The sequence below is a fragment of the Trichechus manatus genome, unplaced genomic scaffold, assembly GCF_000243295.1.
Source record: "Trichechus manatus latirostris isolate Lorelei unplaced genomic scaffold, TriManLat1.0 scaffold00005, whole genome shotgun sequence".
Classification (NCBI taxonomy): Eukaryota; Metazoa; Chordata; class Mammalia; order Sirenia; family Trichechidae; genus Trichechus; species Trichechus manatus.
This window is the reverse complement of record NW_004443941.1, coordinates 28,510,799-28,524,953: the sequence shown is the minus strand read 5'-3', so window position 1 is coordinate 28,524,953 and position 14,155 is coordinate 28,510,799.

Genomic DNA, 14,155 nt, shown 5'->3' with positions numbered 1-14,155 from the left:
ATTTAGAGGGTTAAAATGTTGTGGGGTTGTTAACCAATGTCATAAAACAGCATGTGTGTTACTGTTACATGAGAAACAATCTGTTCTGTAAGCCTTCACCTGAAGTACAATAAAATATTAAAAAAAAATAAATAAAGAAGACGAGAAAAAGAAAAAAAAAAAAACTACAGCTGTGGAAACTCTGTGGGGCAGTTCTACTCTGTCCTCTAGGGTTGCAATTGACTAAACAGCAATGGGTATGTGTCTTAGCACCTCTTTCTAGAAATTAACCAAAACCAGTTCCCATTAAGTTGGTTCCAACTCACGGCAACCCCATGTGTGTCAGAGTAGAACTGTGCTCCATAGGATTTTCAGCAGCTGATTTTTTGGAAGTAGATTTGCAGGACTTTCTTCTGAGGCACCTTCTGAACTTCCAACCCTTTGGTCAGCAGCTAGCCCATTAACTTTTTGCACTACCCAGGGACTCATTTCTATAAGTTAGAGATCTGTATTAATTGTGATTGTTCAGTTAACAAGTGACATAAAACCCACTCTAGCTGGCTAAAACAACAAAACTAATTTAACTGACAAGTCCAAAAGTAAAACAGACTTCCTGCATGGTTAAAGCAGGATTTGAATTCCAAGTATCTGTGCCTCTTCAATTCTTTTCAGAGGTATTGACTTCATCCTCAGAGCTGGCTTCCCTCATGGTTTTAAGTTGGCTGCTAGTAGCAACCATAATTTCCTCCTTCACATCTGGGGGATACAGAATACAATATCTCACAATAATTGAAATAGAAATCTTGACCTTCCTGCAGAGGAAGCCCCTTTCCCAATCCCTTTAACTAGGGGAAGGCCATGCATTGATTGGCTTAGGCCTGAACCAATTACCACAGCACAGGAGTTCAGTTTATACTGGGGGTCAGCACTGCCCTATAGCTGCTACAGGAGGCAAGGTGAGCAGTTGTGGCAGAGACTGTATGGCCCACAAAGCCTAACATATTTACTATCCAGTTCTTTTACAGAAACAGTTTGTCAATCCCTATGTTAGACCAATTTAGGCCTATCTTTGAAAGTGGAGTTGGGGTCAGTTCCAAAGCATATGGCTGCTACATAATGAAGGAGGGGAGGGTCTCCAAAGGAAAATCTACATCTTATTAGAAAAAGGAAAAGGAGTGAGGGTCTTTAAGAGCAGAGACCAAACTCATTTTCTTACTTTTCACAATGCTTTGAATTGAATTCACCTCAATAATTGTATGTAGAACTGCTGAATTGAATTGAATTGTGACATTCTCTCCAGTTGACTTCCTTTTCCCTTTCCTCTGGGAATGTAGATATTGAATACTCCAGAAATTCTCTTGGGTGTGAAGCAATATTTCTCCAGCTTGCTTCCTCCATTTCTTTGTTGAAGGAAATTATAGGATATGACATTGGATTTATAATCACCACCTCTATTTACATGTCCAAGTCAACCATAAACCCTAAAAATACTGCAGAAAATCCAAGAAAAGATAAGTACATACTGTGCTTTTAGACTGAAAATTCTGTAATTGCATTTATTAAAAAAAATTGTCATTTTTTTCACAGAAACTTTAGAAATATGGGTCAAGCTTAAAAGTGTATTCTTCCTTTTTTATAATCCTAAAGGAAACTCATATTTTCATAAAATAACCAAACTGCGTCTGTTGGAAGTTTTCTTGGGTTGCTGAATAATATAATTAATTTTCATTATTTAAAATGAGAATGAAACAAACAAAGAAAAGTGAGTATAACTGTTGTCTTAGTCATCTAGTGTTCCTATAACAGAAATACCACAAGTGGATGGTTTTAACAAAGAGAAGTTTATTCTCTCACAGTCCTGTAGGCTACAAGTCCAAATTCAGGGTGTCGGCCCTAGGGGAATGCTTTCTCCATCGGCTCTGGAGGAAGGTCCCTGTCATCAATCTTCCCTTGGTCTGGGAGCTTCTCCGTGCAGGAACTTCAGGTCCAAAAGACATACTCTGCTCCTGGCACTGCTTTCTTGGTGATATGATGTTCCATGTCTCTCTACTCACTTCTCTATTTATCTCAGAAGAGATTGGCTTAAGACACTATATAATCTTGTAGACCTCATCAATATAACTGCCACTAATCCATTTTATTACATCATAGTGATAAAACATACAACGCATAGGAAAATCATATCAGATGACAAAAGGTAGACAATTATACGATACTGGGAATCATGACAGTCAAGTTGACAGGTATTTTGGGGGGATACAATTCAATCCATGACATTCCACCCTTTGGTCCCCCAAAATTCATCTTTGCCACATGGAAAACATATTCACCCCATCAATAGTTCAAGATTAGTAGTTCTGCCATGAAGAAATCACATATCTGACTGGAATAGTCTGAATATAAATGAAGCATATGGTCCTAAATTATTTTGCTTATTAAAATGCCAATTATAACATGAAGTTATTTTTGACAAATGACATTCTTGTTTGATTATTAGCAGGTATGTTTTAGTCCACTGGTTTATCTGTCTCATAAAATACTGATTTTGAAAAGGATGTGATGGGTTAAGACAAAGAATGTAGAGTTGAAAAAAATTGCATAATAATCACAATAAAAATTACAAGAGTATAAAAATAATTATGTCATACTCAGACCCACAATATTCAATATTGTATTTTAATATCAAGCTGAAAAATGCCAGCAAAAAAATGCCGTAATTTCAAACTACATAAGTTCATGCTGAAAGTAGAAATTCGGTAGATGAGAATTTGATGCCATGATTTACTCGGTGTTCAGAATCCTGCAATTTCTAAGGATTAAAATACTGGGAGATTCAAAGCTGTGCAATTCTGTTTGACATTTGGATTGTCATTTACTATTCAGTTCCCTGCTTCATCACTCTAAGGAAAGAAGTACTTTACAACTGCAAATTGGAGAAGGCTACTCCCCTGCCTCCACTGCAAGCCACAAAGGGAATGCCCTACCTCATAACAACTAAACTCTTGTCTTCCTGTTTGGATTATGCATTGCCCACAATGGATTTCAAAACCACCTTGAAATGTTGTGATATTAGAATTTCATTACCGATATTTACCACTGATTTCCTTCCATCTAAAATATAATTTTATGTCCTTAATTTCTAAGCATAAACAAACCGCCTTTTATAACCATGTCTACATACACACTGTGGAATTGGTTATAACTCAGATTTAGTTGTTTTGATTCACCATGGCTCTTTAGGGCAGCCTCTAGAGACAAAAATTCTCTTTCTTTCTTGCAAACAGTAACCCATTGTTGCCTGAAGGCTATGTCTGAATTGTCTGATTTTGCAAAGATATGCAGCCAGCAGCATTACAGATTGTATTGAAATATAGAAGGGTTTACTTTGGTTTACACATTTAATTTCCTCAAAAATCACCTTTAGCCTTTCAACCACCCTCCCCTCCACCCAGTAATTTTCATGATTCCCGTCAGTATTTGTCAATAGCTTCTCATTTACCATACCTCTTCTGCTCATTTCTCACTCCTTGTTACTGAGCATAAGGGTTCCAGACAACAGCAACTGAAGCTGTCTCACCTGCTTTATAAAATACCAAAGATTAGGATGGAAAATGTATAATTTTTTTCTTCTTCAGTTGCCTTCTGTTCTCTTTCTATCCTGCCTGATCTGGTCTTCAAGTAGTCATTCACAAATTATGTTGAAAGGCCCTTTTACATTCAACTGATGTTTGCTCATTAAGACTTGCTGCTCCTATCACTCCCCTCCTCTACCTACCTCAGTCTACATGTTTATTTTATCCCCAGAATGAATAATCAGACTAAAACAAAAACCAAACTCATTGCCATCGAGTTGAATCTGACTCATAGCAGCCCCATAGTACAGAGTAGAACTGCCCCGTAGGTTTTCCAAGGCTGTAAACTTTACAGGAGCAGACTGCTACATGTTTCTCCTGCAGAGCAGCTGGTGAGTTCCAGTGCTTAAGTACTGCACCACCAGGGCTCCTTATAATAAGGCTAGATGTGTGTTAATGTTATTAGTTGCCATCAAGTAAGCTCCAATTCATGGTGACCTCATGTATAACAGAGTGAAACATTGCTCAGTCCTGTGCTATCTTCATGATCATTAGTATGTTTGAATCCATTGTTGTGGCTAATGTGTCAATCCATCTCATCAATATACCACTCTACAATTTGGATGTTCCTATGTTGTTCTGTCCCATAAAAGACATCAAACGATAGATTACATGTAGTTTTTAATAATCCTCTTCCAAGATGGATCATTGTAAAACAAAGACACTAAAATGCTATTTAAGACTTTATCTACACAACTAGAAAGAGAAGAGATCAATGAGATGAGATTTTCCTATTTGAAGGTTCAGTGAGATGCAGATAATATTTGACTTCTTGTGTGTATGTATGCATGTGTGTGTTCCTGCCTGTCTGTCTGTGTGGATGCAGCTAAATGGATCCAAATGGCAAAGAAGGCAATGGCAGCATAAAGAAATGTATTGATAAAGAATGGAGAGGAGAGGACTCATATAATTTAGCCCCACAAACATGTTAAATGAGTATTGAATGCCAACTTTACAGAATCAGGTAAGACAAAGTGGAATTTATTGTTTACTATGGTAAAGGAGACTGCTAACTCAACTGAGCAAGAATCTGAAAGGGGGAAGAACAAGACCTGACTTACTGAGATTCTGAAGCCTGGTTTAAAGCAAGTCTTTCAATGGGGAAGCTTGATTAGGATTAATTAAAGATCTAGTATAATAGTTCAGGATTGGTGGAAACAGCTAGGTGAGAAGCTGGAGGTGAGGAGTTGAAAGAGTCTTAGGGCACAATTTGTTGATATATTTATTAAATAGTGGCTCTTCCAGAAAATTCCTGAAATGAATAAAAAAGTTATTCGCAACTTTTCTCTTCCTAGACAAGAGTCTCCTGGTAGAGTAAAGGCATGTTAATGTAGACATTAGTAATGGTAGCCACCACTCGTCTGTCAGTTTGTCATACACTAGCAGCTTGTGTGTTGCTATGATACTAGAAGCTATGCCACCAGAATTTCAAATACCAACAGGGGCACCCATGTTGGATAGATTTCAGCAGAGCTTTCAAACCAGGAAAAACTAGGAAGGAAGGTCTGGCAATCTACTTTCAAAAATTAGCCAATGAAAACCCTATGGATCACAACAAAATATTGTCTGATGTAGTGCTGGAAGATGACCCCTCTAGGTTGGAAGGCACTACACAATAACCACAACAATGGACTCAAGCATGCAAGTGGTTGTGGGGATCGTGCAGGACCAGGTAATGTTTCATTCTGTTGTACAAGGGATCGCCATGAGTTGGAGCTAACTTGACAATAACTAACAACAATCTCTGTACCTGCATTTACAATCTCTGTAATCTGGTAAATCATTTACCTTTCTATGTCTCATTTTTCCCATCTATAAAATGGGAATCATGTTTACCTTGCAGTTTTTCTGTGAGGACTAATTGAGATATTTGTTAAGCTCTGGCACAATACCTGATATAAAACAGGTCTTCAACAGATATTAAGCTTCCTATCCCCCTTTCCTATTTTCTAGACCTAGGCTCCAAGGATTTAGCTAGCTTTTTAATCCAACTCAAAAGTTCCCTCTATCTACTTCCCTAAATCCCAGGCCTGCTGTAAACAATGACACCACCCTCCCAGCTGCTCCTTTGCTGGTTGTTGTGGGAAATAAGTACATGAGATCTTTTCATTTTAAACTTTTAGTTCTAATCACCTTGGGGGAAATAGATGTGAGAAAGTTGTACAAGTTCCAGGTAGCTAAGGAAATTCATGTCATAGTTATTCCCAGATTTATTGAAGTATCTAGGCTAGGCCTCTTTTATTTAGCCTGGCCTGACTCATTTCTTAGAAGTGTCCAAGGAAGTTTTATTCATATAAAAAAAAAAAGGGACTGATAACAGCTTTGCATGTCACCTAACACAGGGGAATGTGCAGATCAACTGAGAGGCTGAATATACAAACAGACCATTTATGACAATAGATCTCAAACCCACACGTCTAATCAACCCATCCAGGAAGACAAACCACAACATCTGCAGCAATTGTCCCATAATGGTCAGGACTTGGTCAGTAACTGCCAGTTTCCTTAATTTTTCCTGCTGTTTCCAATTCAGGGCCAGCCAGAGAAAGCCAAATATGCTCTCTAAACTAATCATGTAGGATGCTTCTAGTCAGTCCACCTCCTGTTTCCTCAACAACAACCTCCTATCAGAGTCTCTACCAAATTGCCAAGAGATGGTGGCTAAATCCCTTGCATAGCAAACTCTGAATAAATAGCCTTTGCTTAATTCTCATGTAGGTGCAAAAGCCAGAGTCCCCAGTCACTACCAGAGATCCACTTACTGAAAAGATCACTCAAATGTGAGCACCTTGTTTCCTGTTGTTCTTCCAGCTTTCATTGACTTGACTCCACTCAGCAGGGGTAAGACACATTCCTCCCCACTGGGTCTCCCCAGAAGCCAGGAGTTAACACGTAATGTTTTCTTCATCATCCCAATCAGCAAAGTTTGTGTTGAAGATCTCCTAGAGTTCAAAAATTTAACTCCAGGGACTAGGCCTCAGGCACAAGAGCACAAACAAGTGGCAAAGAAATTTAGCTGAAGACACTCAATAATAGTCCCCATTTTAGCTGGCCAGAAGGATACCTGAGTGTCTTCCTAGGTTTGAATAGAGCTTTTGTGAGATGTGGTTCTCAGAGAAATCCTATGAGGCCAATAGATGAGAAAACCAAAGTTCAGAGACATGAGTAGTCCAAGGACAACTGAAAATTACCTGGCTGACTAAGATGGACAAAAAACGGGATTCAAGTCCAGTTTGTCTAAGTCCAGTGCTCTTCCTATCACACCCTAATGAAGTACATAGCGTATTTACCAAAAAACAAGTTGATGTGAGAAAACTAATGTCAAGTTCATAAAAATAAGATAGATTAAGTTAATCAATTTATGGATTTAATTAGTTCCTCCTGACTTTCATTTGGATTCCAGCCATATTATTTCCATGTCTGATGTACAACAAATCAAAGTCAATGAGCTATTCTACATGAATGTCGGAGTACTCTGTAGAGTAGGGGATCTACATGATGTTTTATTGTTATCATTACCCTTATCCTATTTTACTGTAATCATCAGATTTTCTTCAGCCTTCTTGATATCAGGGACTATGTTATTTTTGTTTTAATATCTCAAATCTTGAACACAGCAGAAACACATTAAGTTTGATGAATAAATGTAGAATTTTGTGAGTAAAGTCAAGAGATTTGAGACCTAGAGTTGTTTGTGCCACTACCTACCTATGAAAATCAGTCAAGTCTGTTAACCTGCCGGGGACTGTTACATTAGGGTTTTGCACTAAATCAAGATTTCCTCAACCCTTTTTTCATTATCATCCCCCTAAGAAGCCTTTTTTTAAAAGCCTTTTTAGAGTTCCAGGGTAGCACAAACAATTAAATTCTTGACTACTAACCTAAAGGTTGACAGCTCGAACCCACCCAGAGCTGCCTCTGAAGAAAGGCCTGGCAATCTGCTTCCAAAACTTCACAGCCGTGAAAACTCTATGGAGCACAGTTCTACTCTGTCACATGGGATCACCATGAGTTGGAATCAACTCAATGGCAACTGGTTTAAGGAACCTTTTGTAAGAGGCTGCATAGGCCCAGCTCACTATTATTTACTCCCCTTTGCTAACCGCCACATTGTCTCATGATCTTGTCTTTCCCTCCGGTTCCAGTGTCTACAAAAGGTTCCTCCTTGAAGGGTGGAAAACAAGTGACAATGACCTAAGGATGAAAAATCAAACAAAGTACCCATCTTGTGACAAGAAAACCAGGATGTCTCCAGATAACCCCAAAGAATACCAGTAGAAGATTAACTCATCTGAGACATGACTACCTCAAGGGGTAACTAACACAAACTTCTAAGACTCATAATCCTGTCCCTATAAAAGCCTTCAGCCAATCCCCAGTGGGGGAGATGGGTTTTTTTGAGGAATATATTCCTGTCTATCTCCCATATATCCATATATAATAAACCTCTTGCTGATCACCTCACCCATCTCAGAATTGGCTATTGCGGCAGGTGGCTCCAATCTGCGTTACTGCAGTAACACTTTTAAGACATTTTTTAAAAAATAATCACTCATGAAATTTTAATCCCACACATATAGTGTATACGTGTTTTAGTAATGTATGTATCCTTGTATTTTATACATAAAAAGAGCAAGATTTTTTTCGTCTCTGAAGAACCAATATCACCTTCATTGAAAATGCATGTGCTAGATAATGTCTATCCAAAACCAAAAAGACCAAACCTGTTGCCATCGAATTGATTCCGACTCATAGAGACCCTATAGGACAGAATAGAACTGCCCCATAGAGTTTCCAAGGCTGTACTCTTTATGGAAGCAGGCTGCCACATCTTTTCTCCCTTGGAGCAACGGGTGGGTTTGAAGTACCTACCTTTCGGTTAACAGCCGAGTACTTAACCACTGTGCCATCAGGGCTCTAAATGTCTAGCCAGATACAAAATATTATAATTATTTGATTTTCTAAATTTTACAAATCATCACAAATAACTGTTTTACTCTAGAGGGAGTTGGGGTGCTCCATGGAAGTCCATAGAGGAGATCGACATTGAAAATTTTAGGAACAGGACCAAAAAAAAAAAGATGAAACTTATTCTGACCATATACAGTCAGACTCTCGATTCTAAACCTGTATGCTGCCTTTTGAGCAGGAATCAGGGTACAAGTGAATAGTATTGCTTTCCGTTTTGTACCGCTTGCCTCCCAGGGGTGCAAAGCTTCTAGCCCTCACTCAGAAATGATAAACATTAAAAGAGACGCTTCCAGTCCTGAATCAGGAGTGAGCAAGCTAAAGGCACTAAGTGTGAACCTCTCAGCAGGGACTCTAACAGCTCATCTTTAATCTGAACATTCTGCTTTTTTCCTGAGTATTTATACACATCTCAGGTAGTCTCTCTGCTTAAAATCAAGGTACAAGCGTATTGCCGACACTCAATTAATAATCTGTGCCTGAATTTATATTGCATGACAATTGAATAAGGATTAAAATAATGGTTTGCCTTCCTCAACCCAACATGCTACCCTAAAATTATCTAGGATCATTTTTATGCAATGATATGATTCATTCTCTCTCCCTTTTTCTGTCTCTTTCTCTCTATCTCTCCCCCACCCCTTCCTCCCTCCTCTTCCCTCATCATTCTCCAGTATGATTGATTGACAAACAAAGTCTACAACAAATCTAAGCTATAACATAATAGGTCACGATGGAACATTAGAATGATACTGACTTCAAAAATATTGCCATGGTAACTAGCAAAATTTGATCTTGAATGCAGTGGGAGAAAATGACTCTCTCTCAACAAACAAAAGAAAAAAATATCATTCAAGGATATAGAGTGATTTTGCCTTAGTAACCTGATTAACAGAGCTCTCTGTAAGAAGTATCACTCAGTGGTAATACTGTTCTTCATTTTCTTGGTGCTGAAATGAATAAACAGTAGGACAAAGAAAACAAACTGTTACTGGGCAATAAGCTAATAAACACTCTGGTTATAAAATGTAGCATTTGGTGTTGTGTTGCCAGCTACTGGGCTTTGAATGAACAGATTTCAGTAGAGGTTTAACAACAAAGAGTAGACTAAAAACAGAGAAATGTTTAAAAACCCAGGTTTAGTCAGTCTCTGTTAAGTCCAGTTCAAGATAGTATAGTCCCAGGTCTCTGCTAAATGTAATTTTGAAGTCTATGCTCTCTACTGACTAGACTTTCCCAAATATATAGTCAGACTAATTCCCAGAAGTTTCCTTCTGATAATTACCTCATCTCCTACTCAATCACATGTGTGTTACACACATTTCTTCTTCCTTTTTTTTAATGTTCAGATTTTTCAGATTTGGTTATATAAATCATTAGAATATGCTTGCCACTAAAAGATGTATGTACTGTTGCGTACTTGATGATTATTGTTTTGAAGTTGGAACCATCCTGTTTAAAAACAGCAGTTTCCATAGGAACAGGTTTTCCAACTAGATCTTACAAGGAGAGGTACATTATAAATAATTGCCAGAGCCCTGAGGGAGCTGTTAGAAACCCAAAGAAAGGCAAGAGAAGAAAAAGAAGAGAGATGCCAGAGGACAGTCACATGGTGACATTCCACAGGGGAAAGACAAATGCTATCTTAATTCCGCAGATTCTGATTAAGGTAATAAATTAAACTTTCAGATTCCAAATCCATACCTGAAATGCAGTGCTGAGTTAACTCTAGTGCAGAGTTAAAAGAAAAGTGGTCATAAATAAGACCAGAATCACATTCAGTGTTAATAACTCATATCTAAGAATGAATTGATGGCACTCAGTTCCCTGTTACATAAATGTAATAATAAAACTTTAAAAAAAAGAAAAAAAAGCTTATATTAGGGTTCAAAGAGTCATTCTTAAAGGTAAAGATTTTGGTTCAGAAAGAACCACTCAGCCACATGGACCTAGTGACTAGGTTGCAGGAAACAGCCCAGATGTGATAATTACGTGGAGGAAACCTAGGTGACCCTGGTCTCATTTGCTCCAGACTCTTTCCTTTTTCACATAGGGTGTTGTCTTAGGCTGAGTTCTCCGGAGAAGCAAAACTAGTGAAGTGTGTTAACATATATATGTTGTTCTTCTTGTTGTTAGATGCCATCTAGTCATAGCAACCCTGTGTACAACCCTATGTACAACAGAATGAAACACTGCCCAGTCCTGCACCATCCTTATAATCGTTGTTATGTTGCAGCCACTGTGTCAGTCCATCTCACTTTTTTCACTGACACTCTATTTTACCAAGCATGATGTCCTTCTCTAGGGGCTAGTCCCTCCTAATAACATGTCCAAGATATGTTAGAAGAAGTCTCGTCATCATTGCTTCCAAGAAGCATTCTGGCTGTACTTCTTCCAAGACAGATTTGTTTGTTCTTCTGGCAGTCCCTGGTATATTCAATATTCTTCACCAATACCATAACTGAAAGGCATGAATTCTTCTTCTGTCTTCCTTATTGATTGTCCAGCTTTCACATGTACATGAGGTGACTGAAAACACCGTGGCTTGGGTCAGGTACACCTTAGTCCTTAAAGGGATACCTTTGCTTTTTAACTCTTCCAAGTGGTCTTTTGCAGCAGACTTGCCCAATGCAATGCATCTTTTGATTTTCTCCATGGGCATTGATTGTGGATCCAAGTAAAATGAAATGCTTGACAACCTCAATCTTTTCTCCATTTATCATGATGTTGGTTAACGGTCCAGTTGTGAGGATTTTTGTTTTCTTTATGTTGAGGTATAATCCACACTGAGGGCTATGTATTTGATTTTCATCAGTAAGTACTTCAAGTCCTCTTCACTTTCAGCAAGCAAGGTAGTGTCATTTGCATGTCACAGGTTGTTAATGAGTCTTCCCCCAATCCTGATTCCCCATTATTCTTCGTATAATACAGGTTCTAGGATTATTTGCTAAGCATACGCATTGAGTAAGTATGGTGAAAGGATACAACCCTGATGCATACCTTTCTTCACTTTAAAACACACAGTATCCCCTTGTTCTGTTTGAACGACTGTCTCTTGGTCTAAGTACAGGTTCCTCATGAGTACAATTAAGTATTCTGGAATTCCCGTCTCTCTCAGTGTTATCCGTAATTTGTTTTGATGCACAATGTCAAATGCCTTTGCAAGTCAATAAAACACAGGTAAATGTCTTTGTGGTATTCTGCTTTCAGCCATGATCCATCTGACATCAGCAATGATATCCCTTGTTCGACATCCTCTTCTGAATCCAGTTTGACTTTCTGACAGTTCCTTGTCAATGTACAGCTGCAACTGCTTTTGAATAATCTTCAGCAAAATTTTATTAGTATGTGATATTAATGATATTGTTCAATGATTTCCACATTCTGTTGGATCACCTTTCTTTGGAATGGGTACAAATATGCACTTTTTCCAGTCAGTTGGCCAGGTAGCTGTTTTCCTTATTTCTTGGCATAGGCAAGTGAGTTGCATTTGTTTGTTGAAACATCTCAGTTGGTATTCCATCAATTCCTAGAGCCTTGATTTTGCCAATGCCTTTAGTGCAGCTTGCACCTCTTCAGTACCATTGGTTCTTGATCACATGTTCCCTCCTTAAATGGTTTAATGTACATCAATTCTTTTTGGTACAGTGACTCTGTGTATTCCTTCCATCTTCCTTTGATGCTTCCTGCATCATTTAATATTTTCCCCTTGGAATTCTTCAATATTGCAACTTCAGGCTTGAATATTTTCTTTAGTTTTTTCAGCTTGAGAAATGCCGAGTGTGTTCTTGCCTTTTGGTTTTCTATCTCCAGGTCTTTGCACATGTCATTATAATACTTCTTGAGCTGCCTTTGAAATCTTCTGTTCAACTCTTTTACTTCGTCATTTTTTCCTTTCGCTTTAGCTATTCTACATTCAAGAGCAAATTTCAGAGTCTCTTCTGACATCCATTTTGTTCTTTTCTTTCTTTCCTCTATTTTAAAGACCTGTTGCTTTCTTCATGTTTGATGTCCTTGATGTCATTCCACATCTTGTCTGGTCTTCGGTCATTAGTGTTCAATGCATCAAATCTATTCTTGAACTAGTCTCTAAATTGAGGTAGGATATAGTTAAGGCCATATTTTGTCTCTCGTGGACTTGCTGTAATTTTCTTTAGCTTCAACTTGAACTTGCATGTGAGCAATTGATGGTCTGTTCCACAGTTGTCCCCTGGACTTGTTCTGACTGATGATATTGCACATTTCCATTGTCTCTTTCCACAGATGTATCAGTTTAAATCCTGTGTATTCCACCTGTTCAGGTCCCTGTGTATAGTCACCATTTATGTTGTTAAAAAAATGTATTTGAAATGAAGAAGTCATTGGTCTTGCAAAATTCTATCATGTGCTCTCCGGTGTCATTTCTATCAATGCCATGCATTCCAAATACCAATCCTTCTTCTTTGTTTTTCCGACTTTCACATTCCAATTGACAGTAAGTATCAGTGTGTCTTGATTGCATGTTTGATCAATTTCAGACAGCAGAAGTTGGTAAAAATCTTCAATTTCCTTATCTTTGGCCTCAGTGGTTGGTGAATAAATTTGAATTGTAGTCATATTAACTGGTCTTCCTTGTAGGTGTATGGATATTATCCCGCTACTGATAGCACCGTACTTCAGGATAATTCTTGAAATGTTCTTTTTGACAATGAATATGCCTCCATTCCTCTTCAATTTGTCATTCTCTGCATAACAGACCATATGACTGTCTGATTCAAAATGGCCAATACCAGTCCATTTCAGTTAACTAATGCGTAGGATATGTGTTCCATTTCATTTTTGACAACCTCCAGTTTTCCTAGTTTCATACTTCGTACATTCCACTTGCTAATTATTAATGCATGTTTACAGCTATTTCTTCCCATTTTGAGTCATGCCACATCAGCAAATGAGGGTCCCGGTAGCTTGACTCCAACCACATCAGTAAGGTTGACTCCACTTTGAGGAGGCAGTTCTTCCCCAGTTGTATTTTGAGTGCCTTCCAACCTGAGGGGCTCATCTTCCAGCACTATATCAGACAATGTTTCCCTACTATTCATAAGGTTTTCACTGGCTCAGCTGCTAACTAAAATGTCAGCAGTTCAAATCCACCAGCCGCTCTTTGGAAATCTGACGAGGCAGTTCTGCTCTGTCCTATAGGGTCGTTATGAGTTGAAATAGACTGGATGGCAACAGGTGTTTTGTTTGGTTTACACATGCGTGTGTATATATATGTATATATACATAAACATACATACATATATATTCAAAGCCACCAAAAGATGTCTCAGAATACAGGCCTGGTGATCTGCTTATGAAAGTTCACAGCCTTGAAAATCCTATGGAGTAGCTGTACTCTGCACACATGAGGTCACCATCAGTTGGCATCGATTCAACGACAACAACAGCAGCAGTAGTACCTTTAGCTGAAAACTGAGAAAAGAATCAGGTCCTGACTCTGCATCCTGAGTTCTTCCTTCTCATTCAGTCTCTCATAGGTACCACCGGGCTTTCCAAAAGCAGGCTGTTTACTGCTAACACTGGAATTTGCACACACA